Consider the following 21,679-nt stretch of genomic DNA (forward strand, 5'->3'; position numbering starts at 1 on the left):
CCAATGAATGTCCTGAAGGCCAAAATGGCAATGGAAGTTCTGGGAAGAAGCCGAACCCTTTCAACAGGGGACAGGTGAACCACGTTAGCGTGGAGGAGGTTGAAGCTCAGCCCGATGCAGTAATAGGTAAGTTTTTGGTTAAGTCATTTACTGCACTCGTTCTTTTTGATACTGGAGCATCGCATTCATACATCTCAAGGGGATTTGTGGATAAGTATAACCTACCAACCCAAGCCCTTAGGTCACCCATGTTAGTAACCTCGCCCGGAGCAGAGTATGTGGCTAGTCTATGGTGTGATCGGTTACCATTAAGGATTGGTAACTATGTTTTTCCCTCAGACCTAATAGTATTGGAATCTCAAGGATTGGATGTGATATTAGGCATGGATTGGTTATCAAAGTATGAAGGGAATATTGAATGTGCTAGTAAGTCAATTTTGCTTACCACACCAGAAGGGAGAAGGATCAAGTATGTATCCCGGCATGTGCCAAAGAGGACTCAAGTAAATTGCCTAACAGGAGTTGTGCAGGAGGAAGTACCAGTGGTAAGGGATTTCCCTGATGTATTTCCAGAAGAGTTGCCAGGCATGCCACCGGATAGAGATATTGAGTTTTTGATTGAGCTATTGCCAGGCACAGGGCCAATATCAAAGAGACCATATAGGATGCCAGCAAAGGATTTGGTGGAAATTAAGAAGCAGATTAAGGAGTTACTGGATAAGGGATATATTCGCCCAAGTTCTTCACCTTGGGGATCGCCAGTACTTCTAGTGGAGAAGAAGGATGGATCGTTAAGGATGGTTGTTGATTATCGAGGATTGAATGAAGTAACGATCAAGAACAAGTACCCACTACCAATGATCAACGATCTGTTTGATCGATTGCAAGGAGCTAAGGTATTTTCCAAGATCGATCTGCGATCAGGATACCACCAGTTGAAGATTCGAGAACAGGATATTCCGAAGACAGCTTTTACTACCAGGTATGGGATGTATGAGTATACCGTTATGTCATTTGGTCTGACTAACGCACCTGCATATTTTATGAACATGATGAACAAAGTGTTTATGGAGTTTTTGGATAAGTTCGTCGTAGTGTTCATTGATTATATCCTGGTTTATTCGAAGAATGAAGAGGAGCATAAGGAGCATTTGCGTTTGGTACTTGGAAAGCTCAGAGAACATCAATTATATGCCAAGTTCAGCAAATGTGAGTTTTGGTTGAAGGAAGTAGGATTCCTCGGACACGTTATATCAGGAGAAGGTATAGCAGTAGATCCCGCTAAAGTTGAAACCGTGACCAAGTGGGAAGCCCCAACAACAGTTGGAGAGATCCGGAGTTTTCTTGGACTTGCAGGATACTACCGGGGATTTATTGAGAATTTCTCAAGGATTACGAAGCCTATGACTGAGTTATTGAAGAAGTATACAAAGTTCATATGGACAAGGGAGTGTGAGGCTAGTTTCCAGGAGTTGAAGAAACGTTTGGTCACCTCACCAGTGTTGATTTTGCCAGACCAGACCAAAGATATTGAGGTGTACTGCGACGCTTCACATCGAGGACTTGGAGCAGTGCTTATGCAGGAAGGGAGAGTTGTTTCATATGCCTCAAGACAACTGAAGCCTCATGAGTTGAATTATGCCACGCATGATTTGGAGTTAGCAGCCGTAGTGCATGCGTTGAAAACATGGAGACATTTTCTCATTGGTAATCATTGTGAGGTGTACACGGATCATAAGAGTTTGAAGTACATTTTCACCCAGAAGGAGTTGAATCTCAGACAAAGGAGATGGCTGGAGCTTATCAAGGATTATGATATGAAATTGCATTATCACCCCGGAAAGGCTAATGTAGTAGCTGACGCATTAAGCCGCAAGAGCCATGTCAATACATTAATGACGGGAGAAATACCCAAGGAGTTAGCAGAAAATCTTCGTGAACTATGTTTGGAAATAGTTCCGAGAGGCTATGTAGCAGCATTGGAGATTCAGTCAACTTTGATGGATAGAATCAGAGAAGCTCAGAAAGCTGACAAAGAGATTGCCGCTATAAAGGAGAAACTGAGCAAAGGAAAAGCTAAAGGATTTCGTGAGGATGAGCACGACACCCTATGGTTTGAAGACCGTGTTTACGTGCCCAATGACCCGGAGATCAGGAAGTTGATTTTGCAAGAGGCACACGATTCACCATATTCAATTCATCCAGGAAATACCAAGATGTATCTGGATTTGAAGGATATTTTCTGGTGGACCGGAATGAAGAAGGATATAGCGGAGTATGTAGCCGTTTGTGATGTATGCCAGAGAGTAAAGGCAGAGCATCAGAAGCCAGCAGGATTGTTACAACCATTGCCGATACCCGAATGGAAGTGGGATAAGCTAGGCATGGATTTTATCACGGGATTGCCCAGGACTCGTTCAGGCTATGACTCAATTTGGGTTGTAGTTGATCGATTGACGAAAGTAGCTCATTTCATCCCAGTAAAGACCACTTACACCAGTGCTAAGTTGGCAAAGATATACATGACCAGGATCGTATGTCTGCATGGAGTTCCAAGGAGTATCGTATCAGATAGAGGAACCCAATTTACCTCAAAGTTCTGGAAGCAGTTGCATGAAACTTTGGGAACCAGGCTAGAATTCAGTACAGCTTTTCATCCACAGACAGATGGACAGACCGAGAGAGTAAATCAGATTTTGGAGGATATGCTGAGAGCTTGTGCGCTAGATTATGGATCTAGTTGGGACGATAATTTGCCATATGCAGAGTTCTCTTACAACAACAGTTACCAAACCAGTTTAAAGATGGCCCCTTTCGAAGCCTTGTACGCAAGGAGGTGCAGGACACCGTTATCGTGGGACGAGGTTGGAGACCGTCAGTTGTTTGGTCCTGACTTGATTAAAGAGTCTGAACAGAAGGTGAAGTTGATTCGCGATAGGCTCAAGGTAGCCCAGTCCAGACAGAAGAGTTATGCAGATTCTAAACGCAAGGAGACAGTTTACGAAGTTGGAGATAGAGCTTATCTTTGAGTATCTCCACTTCGGGGAACAAAGCGTTTTGGAGTTAAAGGGAAGTTAGCACCACGATTTGTAGGACCATATCGAGTATTGGAACGTATGGGGGAAGTAGCCTACAAGTTGGAATTGCCCGAAGGATTGTCAGGAGTACATGATGTGTTCCACGTTTCTCAGCTGAAGAAGTGTCACGCGGAGATGGCTGACACACTGTTGAGAGATACAGTGCCTTTGGAAACTATTCAGTTGGATAACGATTTGACCTACGAGGAGAAGCCTGTTAAGATCCTCGAGTTTGCCAACCGAGTTACTCGCAGCAAGGTTATCAAGTTTTGCAAAGTCCAGTGGATCCACCACTCAGAGGATGAAGCCACCTGGGAGCGAGAGGAAGATTTGTTCAAGGACCACCCTCACCTATTTTCTAGCCAACCCGAATCTCGAGGGTGAGATTCATCTTAAGGGGGTAGGTTTGTAACATCCCAAATTTTCAATTTGGAATGTTATACATTAGATCATCATTGCATATCATATTTCTTTTGCATTTTGGTTGATCCTAGAAATTCTACGCAACTCAATGACCCATGGAGAGAGTTGGGGATTTCGATATTTTCATATTTGAGTTCTCTCAAATTTTGAGAATAGGATCATTTGGTTTTATTTATTTTATCATCAATTATTTCTAATATAGAAATATGAGAGAGGGAATAAAATGACTTTCCCAAAATAAAGAAATATTGAGGATTTAATAATAAAATCAAATAAGATTTTATTTCGGAGTTTTTTGGTGTTTTATTTGAATTAGGAAAAATGCATTTTTTTCAAAATTGCATTTAGGTCCCAAATAAATGTTCACCTTGTGAGGCTTGATTTTAGAAGCCCGTGAAAATTTATTTCGGAACTTTTGGAGTCAATTTAGTATTTCTTTTTCTTTTTCTTCCGAGCGGATTATTTAAAAAAACGCGCCGCGCGCCGACTGGGCCAAGGCCCAGCCGACGGCCCACTCCCCGCCGCATGCCGTCTCCTTCGAGGAGACGAGCACGCCGCCGCTGCTGAGTCCGGCTTGGGCACGCCGCCCCGCCGCCTTGCCCCCTCCCCAAGGCAGCACCCCCCCTTCTCTTAAATACCAAGCCACCCCGCCGCCCTCACCTCACCCCGCCGCCCGCTAGCCGAGCCGCCCCGCCGCCTGTGCTGCCGCCGCCGCCGCTACGCTGCTGCCGCTGCCGAGCCGCCCCGCCGCTCGCATAGCCGCCGCTGCCGGAAGCCCCGCCCCGCCCGCCAGAATACCTTGCCGGAGGTATAGCCGCCGTCGCCGCCGTTCGGTTTTTTTACAATCCGCCTCGGTTTTTTTTTTCGAAACCCTAGATCGGTTTTTTTTATTTCTCTGGTTTACTTATTTAGTGAACGTTCGCCGATCCGTTCGTTCTAGCGAATGTGTTCACTGGTTAGTTTCTGTTAACGAATGTCCGTTCGTTAACTGTTCGTCAGTTTTCTTTTCTTGGATTAAATCCGTGATTTTCTGATCGCGATTCCTAATCCGATTTTCGTTTTAGTTTAACTTTTCGCTCGTTTATCGGAATCAGGCGATTCAAGCGCCTAGAGTTTCGTCTCGAAACCCTCTATCCGTTTAACCAACTTAAACAAGATTTTGCTACTGTAAAATTTCCCTAGATCCAGATTACTAGAATGAAGTTGTTTTCTTTCGCCATTTGACTTTCGTTGCTTCGTTCGATTTGATTCTTTTTGCCAACCGGAGTTCTTAAGTTGAACCTTCTGGTTAGATCTCTTATTTGAGTTTTACCTGTGCATTAGATGAGTGCTTATTGTATGCTTGTTTGTTTGTTTGCGATAGAATACCCGGAGTGCGCCGCTTGTTACTTCGAATCGCTAGGTTTCCCGGATCATCAGCAAGGCAAGTAACACTTTGATCATACCTTTTCTACCACCCAGTTTTATTGCATTAGATCAATCCTCACACATTGCATGATTAGGATCTAATTAAATTGTGGGATGGGAAGTAGATGAGGTAGTACCTATTACCTGTTATTATCAAACCTTTGGGAGTCACTTCTACGTTTGCTTATATGCCATGCTATGCTAGTAGACGTGGATTGGGTGAGTGATATCCATGACAGATGTGAGATTGTTAATTAATGGTTTATCTAAGGTGGCAACTTAAACACACATCTAGGTGGATTGAGGCACCTGGGTATTCCAGGACTTGCCTGTTTTCTTTTGGACCGCCACCCAGGCTCAAAGGGATCATAAGACTATTCATACTAGAAACTTCCGTGTGCAGCCACAAGCTATTATGGGCTCTAGCATAGTTGACTAAGTTGTGCGAACTCTTACAGTGGTAGACTAGCAGATGTAGGGGATATAGGTGGTACGGTCTACCCGATCGTAAGGTGCTAGCGCTTCTGAAAGACTATGTCTCGGTCATCCGTCTTCTCAAACACCCTGTAGTGCGAGAAACCAAACGGAGGCGATCGAGTCTTCTGGGGGAAAGTGCGCAAACCTCTGCAGAGTGTAACAAACTAATCATGATTAGCCGTGTCCCCGGTTATGGACATCTTGAGTATCTGGTACCTGGATTATCATGTGAATCTCAACATGTTACTCTAAATTAATTTTGTTGGGTTATGATGATACTTAATTGGGATTGAGAATGTTGTCAACCATTCTCAATGTTTAACAACTACCATGATAGTTAAATAAATTTTATTCTTTTGAAGTAGGGAAAAATTGGCTTTACGCAAAAACTGTAACCATAGAGCTTTCCACCAGCCAAATATGCATATAGTATAGCAGTTTCATTCCATTACTCTCTATGTGTTACCTTGCCAGCATATTCCATGTGCTGACCCGTTTTCGGGCTGCAACGTTAATGTTGCAGACTTTTCAGACGACGGTTAAGGAGTTTTAGGTCATGGTTCTATACTCAGTGATGCCGTTGGAGTTGATGGACTCACTTATCTTCCAAGCCTTCCGCTGTTATTGTTATTAGATGGCCTTAAGCCCTATTTATTGTAATAAGTTCTCTTTTGAGACACTCGATGTAATAAGTGTGTGATTGCTACTCTGCTATAAATCCTCCGAGTACTGTGTGGTGTCAGCATTACTGATCCAGGGATGACACCGGAGCACAGAGATCAGACTGTTTGAGGTCTGGTCGCTACAATACTGGAGGAACACCTTGTGTGCTATCAAACATAATTGGGTGATTATAAAGTTGCTCTACAGGTGTCTTTGAAGGTGTTTGTTGGGTTGGCATAGGTCGAGATTAGGATTTGTCACTCCGAGTATCGGAGAGGTATCTCTAGGCCCTCTTGGTAATGCACATCACAATAAGCCTTGCAAGTGATGTAACTAATGAGTTAGTTACGGGATGATGCATTACAGAATGAGTAAAGAGACTTGTCGGTAACGAGATTGAACTAGGTATGAAGATACCGACGATCGAATCTGGGGCAAGTAACATACCGATGATAAAGGGAATGGCGTATGTTGTCATTGCGGTTTGGACGATAAAGATCTTAGAATATGTAGGAACCAATATGAGCATCCAGGTTGCGCTATTGGTTATTGACCGAAGATGTGTCTCGATCATGTCTACATAGTTCTTGAACCCGTAGGGTCTACACGCTTAACGTTTGATGACGATTTGTATTATGAGTTATGTGTTTTCATGACCGAAGATTGTTCAGAGGCCCGGATGAGATCACGGACATGACGAGGAGTCTCGAAATGGTCGAGAGGTAAACATTGATATATTGGACGATAGTATTCAGACACCGGAATGGTTCCGGAGTGGTTCAGGTATTTTTTGGAGTACCGAGAGATTACTGGAACCCCCCGGGGAAGTAATGGGCCTACATGGGCCATAGGGGAGAGATAGGGAAGCCCACAAGGGGAGGCCCCCCCCATGGGCTGTCCGAATTGGACAAGGAGAAGGGGGCGCGGCCCCCCTTTCCTTCCCCCTCTCCTCTCCTTCCCCTTTCCCCCTCCGAAAGAAAGGAAGGGACCGACTTGGACTAGGAGTCCTAGTCGGGTTTCCCCCCCCTATGGCGCGCTCCTTGGTCGGCCTCCTCCCACTCCTCCTTTATATACGGGGGCAGGTGGCACCCCAAAGGACATCAGTTGTTTTTTAGCCATGTGCGGTGCCCCTCCAAAGTTTACTCCTCCAATCATATTGTCATAGTGCTTAGGCGAAGCCCTGCGCGAATCACATCACCATCACCGTCACCATGTCATCGTGCTGACGAAACTCTCCCTCGATACTTTGCTAGATCAAGAGTTCGAGGGACGTCATCGAGCTGAATATGTGCTGAACTCGGAAGTGCCATACGTTCGGTACTTGATCGGTTGGATCACAAAGACGTTCGACTACATCAACCGCGTTAACCTAACACTTCTGCTTTCGGTCTACGAGGGTACGTGGACACACTCTCCCCCTCTCATTGCTACGCATCTCCTAGATAGATCTTGCGTGATCGTAGGAAATTTTTTGAAATTGCATGCTATGTTCCCCAACAGTGGTGGTGTTGCAAGTCTACTCCAAACATATTCCTTTGAGTATGAGATTATGCAACTCCCGAATACCGTAGGAACACCTTGTGTGCTATGAAACGTCACATAGTAACTGGGTGATTATAAAGATTCTCTACAGGTGTCTCCAAAGGTGTTTGTTGGGTTGGCATAGATCGAGATTAGGATTTGTCACTCCGAGTATCGGAGAGGTATCTCTGGGCCCTCTCGGTAATGCACATCACAATAAGCCTTGCAAGCAACGTAACTAATGAGTTAGTTGTGGGATGATGCATTACGGAACGAGTAAAGAGACTTGTCGGTAACAAGATTGAACTAGGTATGAAGATACCGACGATCGAATATCGGGCAAGTAACATACCGATGACAAAGGGAATGACGTATGTTGTCACTGCGGTTTAACCGATAAAGATCTTCGTGGAATATGTAGGAACCAATATGAGCATCCAAGTTCCGCTATTGGTTATTGACCGGAGATGTGTCTCGGTCATGTCTACATAGTTCTCGACCTCGTAGGGTCTGCACGCTTAACGTTCGATGACGATTTGTATTATGTGTTATGTGTTTTGGTGACCGAAGATTGTTCAGAGTCCCTATCATGGAATTGTCATGGCAGATGTCCTTAGTGTCAGGACTTAGTCGCGAGACCAACGCATCTATGTGGTAGCTTGAGAGGGGTTGAGTGGGACGAGAGACGCGAGGTTTTACCCAGGTTCGGCCCCTCACGGTGGAGGTAAAAGCCTACATCCTGCTTCATTGATATTGATGATCATGATCATGATTACAAGGGTGCTCTATGTCGAGAGCTATTGAGTTGTCTGTCTAAACCTAACTTATCCAACTTGTCAACTTGTCCTCCTTGGGGAGCCCTGCCCCTCCTTATATAAGTTAGAGGGGTGGGTTACATGTGGAGTCCTATTAGGATTAGGACTAGTCTACCTTCTAATACAAACCGGATACAAGTCTGGGTCTTGACTCCTTGTAAGGGAAATATTCCTCACGCCTTTCCTATTAAACCGGCCCACCATTAACATAAACCGGCCTTCTGGGCCTTGGGCCTTATCATCCGTCTGTCCTGCCCGCCGGGTTACCAATGAGTCATAATGTTCCGGCGGGTTTCTTGTAAACCGTCTGGTCAGGGCGGGTCGCCAGTGAATTGCCAAGTGTCAACCGGGTTATATTTTCGGCCGGGTCATACCGTGGGGTATATCCCCGACATTAGCCCCCCGTTTAGTTTGGATTTATCCATGTTAAACTGATCCTGTAAAACAAACACAAGAACAAATTTGACAGATTATGCTCCGGGTTAAGAATTCTTGTAAACCGGCACCTGATAATCCTTAATTCCTTGTCATTTCCTTCTTCTAGAAAATCCAGGTCAATAAGCCAGCTTCATACTCAATTTGCTGACATTGGTTTCTCACAGAGAAATATTGTGAAGAATAATCCACTTGAGTCGGCTTCCAAAGCGCCGGCTTAAGAAATATTGGTCTTGAAATACCCGTCTGATATTCAACCGGTTTGAAGATGTAGAACTTGCCGGTTTAATATTACCAAAATTGCCGGTTTGTAAATATTGATGGCACCGAGTCATAATTGTTACCAATGTCGGGTCATCATTGTTGCAGACACCGGGTCAATCTGGTTTGCTCAGAACTGAGAACTTGAAGATTTTTCTCCCTTCTATCCATATTACCTGTAGCCCCCCAAGTCTTGAGCAGAACAAAGTGATGGCTTAAGACTTGCTTCAATATAAATGTTGCCCCTTTTGAAGAAATCCACGTTGTTCATCTCAGTCACTAGTAAAAACTGAATACTCCATATTATGTAGCCCCCAAGTGCCGGGTTGTCATGCTTGCAGCAACCTGGGACTTGTAATTGCCTGATGCTCAAAAAACTTCAACCAGTGTAGCCCCCAATGGCCGGGTAATTATGCAATAATGAGCAGAGACTTTATAAATATGATCATGTTTCATCGAAAATAACATCATATGATGTAACTCCACCATGGGCTTTGAACCCACGTCCACAAGGTTAAGAGCTTTGTGCTTTACCAACTGAGCAATGGACCTTTCAATATAATGGTTTTAAGACTTGTGTACCTTGAATTGTTGACGGGTGAAAGTGCAACTATCCCTAGGTGGTTTTGGTAATTCATAACAACATATAGCTCATTGAGCTAATGCTATTCCAAGATGATTATTTCAGGAAAGCTCAATGATTGGCATGGCATGGATGTGAAAGTGGAACCCTCAAAATGCTAAGGACAAAGGATTGGCTCAAGCTTAAAAGCTCAAGACTCTTTATTTTATATTTTAGTGATCCAAGATCACATTGAGTCCTTAGGAAAAGCCAATACTATCAAGGAGGGATGAGGTGTTGCTTAATGAGCCTCTTGCTTCATGTGCTTAGTGATATGCTCCAAAACCCTCAACTACTTTCCCATATCCACATATGACCTAAACCCTAAGCCAAACTCGGTCCTACCGATTCTTCCTATCCGGCGCCACCGAGTTTCATTTGTCATAAGCCACTGCCAAACCCTAGCAATTCGGTTCTACCGATAGGGATCTCGGTCTCACCGAGATGGGATTGCAAACTCTCTGTTTCCCTTTCGTAACTTTTCGGTCTCACCGAAAGAGCGAATCGGTCCCACCGAGATTGCAATGTAAATTCAGTGTTTCCTTTTTGTAACTTTTCGGTCTCACCGAAAGAGCAAATCGGTCCCACCGAGTTTGCCTGACCAACTCTCTGGTTAGCTAATTACCAAATTCGGTCTCACCGAGTTTGTGTAATCGGTCTCACCGAGATTACGTTATGCCCAAACCCTAACCATATCGGTCCTACCGAGTTGCATGTCAGTCCCACCGAAAATCTCTAACGGTCACTAGGTTTACATTTTCGGTCCGACCGAGTTTGTTGATTCGGTCCCACCGAGATTGGAAAACTGTGTGTAACGGTTGGATTTTGTGTGGAGGCTATATATACCCCTCCACCTCCTCTTCATTCGATGGAGAGAGCCATCAGAACACATACACAATTCCAACTCATATGTTCTGAGAGAGAACCACCTACTCATGTGTTGAGACCAAGATATTCCATTCCTACCATATGAATCTTGATCTCTAGCCTTCCCAAGTTGCTTTCCACTCAAATCTTCTTTCCACAAAATCCAAATCCTATGAGAGAGAGTTGAGTGTTGGGGAGACTATCATTTGAAGCACAAGAGCAAGGAGTTCATTACCTACACACCATTTGTTACTTCTTGGAGAGTGGTGTCTCCTAGATTGGCTAGGTGTCACTTGGGAGCCTCCGACAAGATTGTGGAGTTGAACCAAGGAGTTTGTAAGGGCAAGGAGATCGCCTACTTCATGAAGATCTACCGCTAGTGAGGCAAGTCCTGTGTGGGCGATGGCCATGGTGGGATAGACAAGGTTGCTTCTTCGTGGACCCTTTGTGGGTGGTTGCTTCTTCGTGGACCCTTCATGGGTGGAGCCCTGTGTGGACTCGCGCAACCATTACCCTTTGTGGGTGGAGCCCTTTGTGGACTCGCGCAACCGTTACCCTTTGTGGGTTGAAGTCTCCATCAACGTGGATGTAGGATAGCACCACCTATCCGAACCACGGGAAAAACATCCGTGTCTCCAATTGCGTTTGAATTCTCCAAACCCTTCCCTTTACATTCTTGCAAGTTGCATGCTTTACTTTCCGCTGCCAATATACTCTTTGCATGCTTGCTTGAATTGTGTGATGATTGCTTGACTTGTCCTAAATAGCTAAAATCTGCCAAGAACTAAAATTGGGAAAAGGTTAAGTTTTTATTTGGTCAAGTAGTCTAATCACCCCCCCCTCTAGACATACTTTCGATCCTACAAGTGGTATCAGAGCTTTGGTCTCCATTTGCTTTGATCTCCATAGCTTTTGGTGGTCATAGCCTTGGTTTCACAACCTAGGAGAGTATGGCGTCTAGCGAGGGAAATTATCACCGTAGAGGTCCTTACTTTGATGGTACTAATTTTGCTAGTTGGAAGCATAAAATGAAAATGCATATTCTTGGACATAACCCCGCCGTTTGGGCTATTGTGTGTGTTGGTTTGCAAGGTGACTTCTTTGATGGGAAAGAACCAAACCGTGAAGCTACCGCGGATGAGTTGAAGATGTTGCAATACAATGCTCAAGCTTGTGATATTCTCTTCAACGGATTGTGCCCCGAAGAATTCAACAAAATCAGCCGTCTTGAGAATGCAAAGGAAATTTGGGACACTTTGATTGATATGCACGAAGGTACCGACTCCGTCAAGGAATCCAAGTTGGATGTGCTTCAAAGTCAACTTGACAAGTTCAAAATGAAGGATGGTGAAGGTGTCGCTGAAATGTACTCTAGGCTTGCTCTCATCACAAATGAGATTGCCGGCTTAGGAAGTGAAGAGATGACCGATAGATTCATCATCAAGAAGATTCTAAGAGCCTTGGATGGAAAATATGATACCGTGTGCACATTGATCCAAATGATGCCCAATTACAAAGATCTCAAGCCAACGGAGGTGATTGGAAGAATTGTTGCTCATGAGATGTCACTTAAGGATAAAGAGGAACTTCACAACAAGTCAAGTGGTGCCTACAAAGCCTCATGTGAAGCCCCTACATCATCAAGTGAGAAACAAAACTTCAATGAAGAATTGAGCTTAATGGTGAAGAACTTCAACAAGTTCTACAAGAGTAGAAGCAAAGATAGAAGCTTCAAGTCAAGGTCCTACAATGACAAAAGATCTTCTAGTCGAGAGCGAAACTGCTACAGTTGTGGAAGACCCGGACACTATTCCAATGAGTGTACGGCTCCCTACAAGAGAAGAGAAGATTCTCCAAAAAGAAGAAGCAAAGAATCACCACCAAGAGAGAGAAGGAGTAGAGATGATCGTTATGAACGAAGATACTCACGGAGAAGCAAGGATTCGGAAAGGAAGGAAAAATCATCAAGGAGCTACACAAAACAAAGACATCAAGCTCATGTTGGTGAATGGGTATCCGGCTCCGACTCCGACAGCCACTCCGAGAGAAGTTATCACTCCGACTCCGAAGATACTCAAGATGAAGGTGTTGCCGGTCTAGCACTTGTGTCAACCAACTCCTACGACATATTTGACTCACCAAATGAAGGAATTGGAAGATGCTTCATGGCCAAAGGTCCTAAGGTAACACACCCCGAGTATGTTGATTTCAATAGTGATGAAGATGACTTGTTAGGTGATGATTTGCTTGTTGACAACTCTAGTGATGAATACTATGATGAAACGTCAATTAATCATGCTAATCAAGATAAAACGAATGACAATGATAAGGAGAAGATTGAGGCTCTAACTAAAGAACTAAACACTCTTAAGTTAGCTCATGAAACTATCTTCGAAGATCATCGAGAACTTTTAAGAGCTCATGAGAAATTACGCTTTGAAAAGCTCAATCTTGAGCAAGAGCATGAGTTCTTAAAAGCAATCAATGATGATCTCCGCAAGAAAAGTTCTTCTCACATTGCCAAGCGTTTACTCTTATCCACTTACATGCCTCAAGTCAAGTCTAGTAACAAGAACAAGAAAGATTCTTCCTCTAGTAGTAACAATGATCATGCTAAATCCAATATTGTTGCTTCTAGTAGTTCTCTTGATTCCACTAATGATTCTCTTAGCCAAGTTACACTTGAGCAAGAAAATAGCTTATTGAAGGGAATTATAGAGAAAGGAGTGTACAAAAGCCTTGCCGGGAGTAAGCAATTCGAGGAAATTGTGCGCAAGCAAGGAATGCACCGGAAGAATCAAGGTGTTGGTTTTGAACGAAAGTTCAATGCCAATGGAGTTGAGTGGGAAGAAGATCAATACCCCAAGACAAAGTTTGTTCCTCAACAAGAGAAGTATGATACTTCTTTCAAGGGGACACAAGCTCAAGATGATCTTCCACCACAAGACTACAAGCAAAAAGGCAAGGACAAGCTTCAAGAGGAAATTGATGCATTTGAAGAAGCTCCTAAGACCTTAGTCAAGTGGATTCCCAAGACTACTTCAAGTTCCACTTCATCAAGTACGACTACAACTCCAAGGATTCCCATCAAGATGGTGTGGATCCAAAAGAAGAAGAACTAGAGAGTTCTTGAGGGTGACTCCGCCAACATACTTCACTCTTATCATTTTGGCAAGAACAAGTGCAATCAACTTCCACATCTTGCACTAGTTCAAGGAGTCACAAACCCTCTTGTTGGTAAGACAAGGGACAAGGTAACCTAAAAGTTTTCATGGACATCATCTTGTGTGTGCATCACTCTATGTCTATGGATATCCTTGTTTGTTCCTTGTGGGACTAACCCATGTAGGTATTGAAAGTGCAATTCACTCAAATGGATAGCTCCAAGTGATCTACATCAACATTGAGCATCCACATCTTCAACATCTACATGAAGTCATCATCGACAAAACCCGAGGTTAGTTCATCCCTCTAAGGGGGGATATCACATCTAGGGGGAGCTTTACTCTAAGACTTGAGCTAAAGCAACTCTAAAGATGTGAACACAACAATGCTTTATGTAAAAGTGGTAACCCCACTTGAGCTTAAACGATGAGTATGACCTATGATCAAGTGTTCTCACTTGACTCCCAAGTCAATATACTCATATATAGATGACCTAGTCATCGCAAATTGCTTGATAGATGCTAGAATTGGTTGTGCATGCCTTGTCACATATTTCATTTGCCATCTTATTGTGTGAGCATGCTGGTTGCATATTTTACTCATTCGAGGACATCCACTTGTTGTTTTGATTGTTTGGTTTTATTTCCTTTTGCCAAGTGGATGGACAAGAGTGCCTAAGAACCTTCTCTAGCTATCTATGTTTTTCTCGTCTCAAACTCTATTCATGCTGCATCACAAAATTTGATCAAGTCAGATTCGAACCACTCTGTGTGAGGAGCGCTTGGAGTCCCCGATTCGTCATAGACTTAAACTTCCAAAACCTCTTTATGATTCTCGGTCTGACCGATACCCCACTTTCGGTCCTACCGAGATCATTAAGTTGATCTAGGTTTTCGATCTCGGTGCAACCGATTTGAACATTTCGGTCACACCAAGTTTTAGTAACTGCTTGCAGTTATGAATCTCGGTGCCACCGAGTTGTTCCACTCGGTCACACCGACAGGGTCGGGCTATATATAGTCACGGGCAAAATTTGGAAATTTCTCCGAACCCCTTCGCCCGTGCGATAGCCTGCTCTGCCAACGTGGTTCCGGATCGTCTCCTCGCCGCCAGCCGCCACCAGTCGCTGGTCTTCGTCGCCGTCAACGGGAATTCTACCCCACGGTTGCCGCCGTAGCGAGTCTCCGCCGAACTAGGGTATGGACTCGATCTTTGTGCTATTCCCCAATCCAATTCTTAGCACATTGTGATCATCATGATTCTTGCCACAATTGAAACACTCCTATCCAGTCAATGCGCTCGTAGATTAGGTTTGATTCGAAAATTTTAGGGTTAGGTTTCCGCCGAAACCATCTCGGACCCACCAAGTTGAAAAACTCGGTCCCACCGATTTGGCTTATGCCATTGCACAAGTGAGACTCGGTCTGACCGAGAATTACTTATCGGTGTGACCGATTTTGGAACTCTGTGAAACCCTAGCAGTCTCGGTGCCACCGAATTGTGACTCGGTCCAACCGAGTTCACTAGTTTAGGTTCCAAAACTGCTTCGGTATCACCGAGTTTGAAAATCGGTAGATCCGAGATGATTTCAGTGGGAAACTAAAACCAAGTTTTTGGATCATTCTTTTGCAAAAATCTCTGCATTTTGTGATGCTCATCCACTCTACCTCATCTATAAACTGTTCACAGGGTCAGCAGTCAGCTTGTTCAACATGTCAGATCAGAGTGACAGCCAGAATGTGTCAGAACAGCAAGTGGTGATGAGTGAGGGCACTAGTCCCTCCAGCTCTTCAGATGATGGCAGCAGAAGTACCCCAAGCAATCTGCCAAAAGCTGCCACTCGACAGAGGAAGAAGAGAACTTCAGATTCTGAAGATGAAGATTATGTGGCAGAGGAAGAGGCCACATCAAAGAGAGTTGAGCCAGCTCAAGGCACAAAGCCAGGCTTAAAGATCAAAAGGCCAGCAGGCAGGCAGCCTATGTCAAAGGCTAGAGCTTCAACTGAAAAGCCTGCACCCAAAGAGCCAGTTGCTGCTGAAGGCAAGAAGAGGAAGGAAAGGGTCAAGAAGACCGTAGCCAGAGTGCTTGGAAAGGCTTCCATCATGGAAGAGGAAGAGGAAGAAGAGGTTGCTGCACCAGCACCTAAGGCACCCAAGCTAATGGGTGATGCTATAAAATCAGGGGCTACTGCATCTAAGCCCAAGGCTGCATCAAAGGTCAAGACAGCACCAAAGAGAAATACAAGGAGCATACCCGTTGCTGAGAAGAATAAGGCCCCAGTGCCTGAAGCTGCAGAAGAAGAGGAAGAGAATGTTCTCAGAAAACTCAAGCCCAAGATCCCAGACCACAATGATGCTCATCCTGTGGCCGAGGATATGAAGCTCAGGAGAGACTCAGGGCTCAGGAAGTGGAGAGAAGCAGATCCGTATGCTTCAAGGAGAAGGACTGCTATGGACTACAGATTTCATACCAAGGAACAGCAAGATTTCTATGAGACATTGCTGCTTGATAAGAAGCCAATTGTTTGTGACATGAGATGGGTCGACTGGACCTACATGAAGGAAAATGAGGAACACTACCCTGGAGTATATGACAGCTTTAGTGCGTGTGGAGTTGCAGACTTTGTTGGGCAGAAGCTCACAAAGTGGAACGAGGAGCTAATCATGCAGTTCTACTCCACAGCACACTTCTACCCAGATGGAAGGATCACATGGATGTCTGAAGGTATGAGGTACCAATCAACTGTTGAGGAATGGGCAAAGTTGATCAATGCCCCAGAGGAGCAAGAAGATGACTTGGACATTTATGCCAAGAAGAAGATGGACCACAACTCAATGTCCAACATGTACAAGGAAATTCCCAATGAAGCGCTTGATACTTTCAAGTTTGGGTCTGTGCATTATCTTCTGTCAGGGCTGCCTACTATAAATTGGATATTGAGGCACACTCTCTTGCCCAAGTCTGGAGATCACAAGATGATCTGAGGCCATGCAATCAATTTGCTTCATGTATTTGATGTACCTCAGAAATTCAAAGTCATGAGCCTCAAAGTAGGGACTATCAAGAGGACTGCAGCAGACCAGAAGAGGAGCTGTGGATATGCCCCACAGATTCAGGAGCTCGTCAACTCCAAGATGGGCACGGGCATATACTCATTGGACAAGGAACACCTGCCCATCCGTCCAGATTTTGAGGACAATCAAGTTGTGATGATTGAAAATGAACCATCGTCTGCCCAAGCACAAGCAAAGAAGGAGAAGGCAAGGAAGGAGAAAGCTGCCAAGATGCCAACTCAAGAGGAGGCATCTGAGTATTTCTTGAAGACCAAACAAGAGCAGCTTGGTTACCTGATTGCATCCACCCTACGGATTGAGAAAGGACTAGCCACCCTAACTCAAAACCAGGCAAGCCTAGAGAGAATCATGGAACAAAAGTTCTATGACTTGGATGTCAAGGTGACAGAGATTCAGACTGCAGTGGAGCAGCTCCAGGATGACATGCAGGAGAGGAGAGGCAGGACTACCACTGATGCCTTTGCCAGAGTGCCACGAGGTCCGAGGTCGTCTGCCGTGCCAGTTGCTGACACCAGAGCCACCACTTCAGCACCAGCTATAGCCTCAGTTCCACCAGCTCCAGCATCTACTTCAGCTCCAACTCCAGCGTCTACTTCAGCGTTTACGGAAGCCTTCGTCCTTGGAGTGATCCAGACTCCACCACCACCTGAAGATCAAGCCTGAGCGTCGACTTAGCACTATGCATTTTCTAGGAACTTTTTGGTAACTTGTTGCCAAAGGGGGAGAAAAATGTATAGATCATAGGCTTCGAGAGAGAGAGTGTTTCCCTTTTCTCTCTTGCTTTATTTGGTGGTTTCTCGAACTTGTTTGCTTTTGAGTGCTTGAGATACTACATCATTATCTGTGAGACATTGATGATCATGTGTTTGATCATAAGCTACACTTAATGCTTGCTTAATGCTATTATCTTATCTATCTTATGTGATCATTAACTTTTCTTGGTGATGAGTGCATGTATTTCATTCTTATCATTTTAAGCACTCCACCAAGATGTATGTGACATGGAAGAGTAACCCATGACTCTAACTCTTTGTGCATTTGCAGTCCAAAGCAAATTTTAAATATGCACAAATTTAGGGGGAGCTCTTACTTATCACATACTTCTCAAAGCGACGATATATTTCATGCTTATTATCATTGTCGAAGCTTTGATCTATATGTTGTCATCAATTACCAAAAAGGGGGAGATTGAAAGTGCAACTATCCCTAGGTGGTTTTGGTAATTCATAACAACATATAGCTCATTGAGCTAATGCTATTCCAAGATGATTATTTCAGGAAAGCTCAATGATTGGCATGGCATGGATGTGAAAGTGGAACCCTCAAAATGCTAAGGACAAAGGATTGGCTCAAGCTCAAAAGCTCAAGACTCTTAATTTTATATTTTAGTGATCCAAGATCACATTGAGTCCTTAGGAAAAGCCAATACTATCAAGGAGGGATGAGGTGTTGCTTAATGAGCCTCTTGCTTCATGTGCTTAGTGATATGCTCCAAAACCCTCAACTACTTTCCCATATCCACATATGACCTAAACCCTAAGCCAAACTCGGTCCTACCGATTCTTCCTATCCGGCGCCACCGAGTTTCATTTGTCATAAGCCACTGCCAAACCCTACCAATTCGGTTCTACCGATAGGGATCTCGGTCTCACCGAGATGGGATTGCAAACTCTCTATTTCCCTTTCGTAACTTTTCGGTCTCACCGAAAGAGCGAATCGGTCCCACCGAGATTGCAATGTAAATTCAGTGTTTCCTTTTTGTAACTTTTCGGTCTCACCGAAATAGCAAATCGGTCCCACCGAGTTTGCCTGACCAACTCTCTGGTTAGCTAATTACCAAATTCGGTCTCACCGAGTTTGTGTAATCGGTCTCACCGAGATTACATTATGCCCAAACCCTAACCATATCGGTCCTACCGAGTTGCATGTCAGTCCCACCAAAAATCTCCAACGGTCACTAGGTTTACATTTTCGGTCCGACCGAGTTTGTTGATTCGGTCCCATCGAGATTGGAAAACTGTGTGTAACGGTTGGATTTTGTGTGGAGGCTATATATACCCCTCCACCTCCTCTTCATTCGTGGAGAGAGCCATCAGAACACATACACAATTCCTACTCATATGTTCTGAGAGAGAACCACCTACTCATGTGTTGAGACCAAGATATTCCATTCCTACCATATGAATCTTGATCTCTAGCCTTCCCAAGTTTCTTTCCACTCAAATCTTCTTTCCACAAAATCCAAATCCTATGAGAGAGAGTTGAGTGTTGGGGAGACTATCATTTGAAGCACAAGAGCAAGGAGTTCATTACCTACACACCATTTGTTACTTCTTGGAGAGTGGTGTCTCCTAGATTGGCTAGGTGTCACTTGAGAGCCTCCGACAAGATTGTGGAGTTGAACCAAGGAGTTTGTAAGGGCAAGGAGATCGCCTACTCCGTGAAGATCTACCGCTAGTGAGGCAAGTCCTGTTTGGGCGATGGCCATGGTGGGATAGACAAGGTTGCTTCTTCGTGGACCCTTTGTGGGTGGTTGCTTCTTCGTGGACCCTTCGTGGGTGGAGCCCTGTGTGGACTCGCGCAACCGTTACCCTTTGTGGGTGGTTACTTCTTCGTGGACCCTTCGTGGGTGGAGCCCTGTGTGGACTCGCGCAACCGTTACCCTTTGTGGGTGGAGCCCTTTCTGGACTCGCGCAACCGTTACCCTTTGTGGGTTGAAGTCTCCATCAACGTGGATGTAGGATAGCACCACCTATCCGAACCACGGGAAAAACATCCGTGTCTCCAATTGCGTTTGAAATCTCCAAACCCTTCTCCTTACATTCTTGCAAGTTGCATGCTTTACTTTCCGCTGCCAATATACTCTTTGCATGCTTGCTTAAATTGTGTGATGATTACTTGACTTGTCCCATAATAGCTAAAATCTGCCAAGAACTAAAATTGGGAAAAGGCTAAGTTTTTATTTGGTCAAGTAGTCTAATCACCCCCCCCCCTCTAGACATACTTTCGATCCTACAACGGGAGCAATTGGTAGCCCCCAAGGGTCGGCTCATTGTGATGAGTCGGGTCTTCAATTAGATGAGCAAAAAAATGACTTTGCATTAGGCCTCAAGTGTCATGATGCATGCTTGCAACGACATGAGACTTGCATATTTGATGTAATCTCAACTTGAATAATGTAGTCCCCAAGTGACGGGTCGTAAGCCTGCAGCGAGTCGGGATTATTCCTTCAATTGTAGAATAAATGTATACATTGATAATATGATAGCCATTGCGCTAAAGCGACTTTGAAAACCTTGATCATAATACTAGTTATTTATAACCATAATAAAATCCAGCCATGTTGGCTATTTGAAGATTTGAATAATATAATCCAACGATTTATGAGCGCACGATTCCAATGGCGCAATCCAAATATATATACTGGTGACTTAGTCCCAAGCCAGGCCGGGTTAATAAACACCAGATAATTTATCATCATACTAGCGACTTATAGTCCAAAACCAGGCCGGGTTAATAAACGCCGGTGATTTATAATCATACTGGCGACTTATAGCCAAAAGCCAGGTCGGGTTAATAAACACCGGATAGTATCTCATCTCATACTGGTGACTTATAGTCAAAAGCCAGGCCGGGTTAATAAACACTGGATTTAGTATAATCTTCATCAAAAGAAACCTCAAAAAGAAAGATTCAAAAGAAAACATGCAAAAAAGGTGAGGCTTTTCATGGGCTACCAGGCCACTGAGTTAAACCATTTTGCACAGCCTTATAAGATGGACCTCACATTAACCAATCGTCATTTTAACTATGACAAGTTCAGGGTCTTTATAAGATTGACTTGTCAAACATTTGACGGGTCTTACCAAGATTACCTGGGCGGAGTGGCTTACTTAAAAAGGCAGGATAACCCAGGGTTTTAGGTGAATACACCTGGCTTCCAAGCCAGGCTTTTATAGCCTATTACAAGGTTATAGGCTCTTTGCTCTTGTAGAAGCAAAGAGCCCCCGAGCAATATTTTGAGCTGTGCTCAATGAGTGCCTATGTTTGAGTTGTGCTTTTGCAACACTCTCTTTGGCCCCTTTTGACTTTGGGTAACAAGCCCCCAAGTTTTTTTTTTGAGAACTCGAACTTTGCAAGAGATATTTCTTCTTGAACCGGATGGTAAACCGGATTTTGAGAGCTTCAAAGCTTTGTGGGAGACATCTTTCCCTTGAACCAGATTTTAAACCGGAATCTTCATTTTTAGCTGGAAATTTTCTGAAGGACTTTAAACTCAAATTTGCGAGAGATTAATTCTTTTTGAACCGGAAATTCTTAAACCGGATTTGAGAGCTTCAGAGCTTTTGTGGGAGAACAGATTTCTCTTGAACCGGATTTTAAACTGGCATTCTTCATTTTGAACCGGAAATTTTCTGACACCTTTAAATTTTCATCAATATGGTAGTAGCCTCCGGGACCGGGTTATCTTCCCTTTCAACGTCCTGGGGTTCTTGAATTGCTGAAACTGGCAAGATTTGCTGAGTCATATCATTGTAACCCCTGAGTCTTAAGACAACTCGAAGAGTTGTCTTGAGATTCTCTATGTTTGGCCGTGATATAAACCGGCATATAGCTGAACAATGGAACGTTGTCATATGTTGAAGCTGGAATCAAGGTGGCGAGTGAATGATCTTCGCAACACTCATTGTATATCATTAGCGTTTGATAACGTGATGTGAATCCACGGAAGGTTAAGGTCATCCATGGTGGGCCATAAATGATCCCGTATGATTTGTGTCAGTAATCCGGCCAATGATGCATCCTAGCTGGTTGTTGAAATTACCCAAACCGCAGTGGTGGCGACTTGCGCGCCTGCTCATCAAGCCATCC

Source organism: Triticum aestivum, chromosome 4A (genome assembly GCF_018294505.1).
Source record: "Triticum aestivum cultivar Chinese Spring chromosome 4A, IWGSC CS RefSeq v2.1, whole genome shotgun sequence".
Lineage (NCBI taxonomy): Eukaryota > Viridiplantae > Streptophyta > Magnoliopsida > Poales > Poaceae > Triticum > Triticum aestivum.